The following is a 2,309-nucleotide window of genomic DNA, read 5'->3' on the forward strand; positions in this document are numbered from 1 at the left end:
AACCGGTGCTACAGACCGCATGACTGGTTGCCATCTACTAGGCGCGATGTGCCCCTGATAGTTGGCAACCAATCCCACACACCGACCATATATTTTTCTTAGCCTTAGTCCCTAAATAGGTTAACCATGAAAGAAAATATGTTATATTCATTGTACTGTGTGCAAGTATACTATTGTGTTACTAGTACGAAATATAAAAGTAGTATACGAAATAAAATATAATATGTTGTATTCATTGTACTGTGTGCAAGTATACTAGCATACAATTAATTTGAAAAAAAAAATGACTTTCTCGCCTATTAAACATAACCCGTTAAATGGAATATTCAAGTAATAATATATTCGAAAATTCAATACGCGGTAAATTCTAAATCCTTCCGCAACGACGTAACTGGGTGAAAAAATTGTCGCTGATAACAGATTGAAATACAGCATTCCATCGGAGGAACAGATTCGGACCATGATTAAAGGGGGTTACGTATCAGATTTCGCGAGAAGTGGGGACGTTCTTGCATCGACAACCCATAAAGAAAGGCGATCCCCGAAGGGACGACACCTAGAGGACACTCGGAACGTTTTAGCAAAATTGCTTCCCCGTTTTCTCAACGTCCCCTCTTTTCCGTCCCGCTCTATTTATCACACGAACGACGAAATTTCTCGCTTCAAATTCAAGGCAAGGGGCCCCATTCAATTATTTCTCCCCCAATCGAATCGCGGCGTTCCTCGAACAGGATGTCCCATCATCCCGAGAGCAAGCCCAACTCCCCTTTTTAATACGTGGAACGAAAACCATTTTCCGGTCGTACATAATTTTAAATTAAAAAGAAAATAAAACGGGGGTTCAGAGTAAACAACCGAGAGGGGGGTGAAAGTTCAGGAGTCAAGGAGACGAATCAACCCTACAACCCCCCGACCCCTTGCCTCTCCGCTTTCTATTTTTCGAAACAAAAATCCCAGTCACGTATTTCGTACCGTAACTTACGAACGAGGTTCGATGAAATTCGTGCTCCTGTAACGGAAGGAGAAAGAAAATCGGGATGCCCGAAGCGAACAGCTGAGAAGGTCGGGGGTTGAAACGCGACAGTTACTCGAGCTGCGACGAGGAAAACAACCGCGTTCGCGGGACCGTGTCCGACGGAACGGATAAAACGCGAGAGCTTTGGAATTAGTTTCCAGGGACTCCCCCGTCGGGTCGTGCGCGAAAGAACGAATATTTTCGCAGTTTAGCGGGCAAAGTTTCGAGGGGGTGAGATGGGAATAGTAATTCGGATTCAGAGGGCGCGACGGGACTCCATGAAGTTTGAATTGCACGTGTCGAAACTAAGTGAAAGCGCCAACGGAAATGTTTTCAAATTACACAGCGGAGGCACTGGTTGCGAACTAATAGATATATTTTTTTAAAGGGGTAGTTTCGAGTACGAGGATGGCACGAGTGTTTCACTGTTGATTTAACGCGCTTCGATGGACCGACACCGGGTTGGTTATTTCACGTGGAAATCGGGCTTAATGAAGAGAACTGATACGCGGAGGTTATAGAGGGATGAAGACGAACGAATCTGCATAGCCTAATTCAAAAACCTCGACACGGTTTTAGAGACGTGATTTAAAAGCTATAGTCTCGTATTCCTTCGATCGACCCAGCCCCAATTCCCAAGTTCCCATTGATCACTCCAAGAACATAACCAAGTGTCACTCCCCTATCCATGGGACAACCTATTCCATTCTTCCCTTGATATATCTCAGCGTAAAGATGCGGTCTAGATAGCCCCATTCGAAAACCGTAATACGCCTTTAAACACGTGATCTACTCAGCCCCAATCCCCCAAGAAAAGCCACATTGAAAACAGTAGATTCGAGTTCTTGTCGAACTTCAACTCTCAAACGCAACTATACCCATGTAGAGTTCATTGGAATTTGATAAGAGCCAAGTGCCACTCCCTTATCTGTGGGAGCCACCATATTGCGTGCTTCTTTTAGCACATCTGACCATACACGCGACATTTACTTAGCTCAATTCAAACCCATCGTTACCCTAAAACTAACAACGTTGTATGTCGAAGGTTTGAAGTTTCTATCTAGCTTCGAAGTTTCAAACGAAAACATGTGTCTATGACTTAGCTCACAAATATCTATTCAACATTCCAAGAGAATACCTCGACTCCTATCAAACTTCAAACCATCAAACACAAATATACCTACACCTACTTGGCATTCCAAGAGCACAAGGGCCAAGAAACACTCCCTTATCTATGAAAGCCACCGTATTGCAGGCTTCCTAAACCATAAGAGCCTCATCTACTTAGCCCAAT

General features: G+C 43.9%; 1 protein-coding gene across 1 annotated transcript in view; it reads right to left on the bottom strand.

The window, feature by feature from the left end:
• The window catches only part of LOC128893846 (uncharacterized), a 17,769-nt gene that overhangs the window by 12,032 nt on the left and 3,428 nt on the right, over nt 1-2,309 (bottom strand). The gene's annotated exons all lie outside the window — the stretch shown is intronic.

This window comes from Hylaeus anthracinus, unplaced genomic scaffold (genome assembly GCF_026225885.1).
Source record: "Hylaeus anthracinus isolate JK02 unplaced genomic scaffold, UHH_iyHylAnth1.0_haploid 0, whole genome shotgun sequence".
In the NCBI taxonomy this organism is placed as follows: domain Eukaryota; kingdom Metazoa; phylum Arthropoda; class Insecta; order Hymenoptera; family Colletidae; genus Hylaeus; species Hylaeus anthracinus.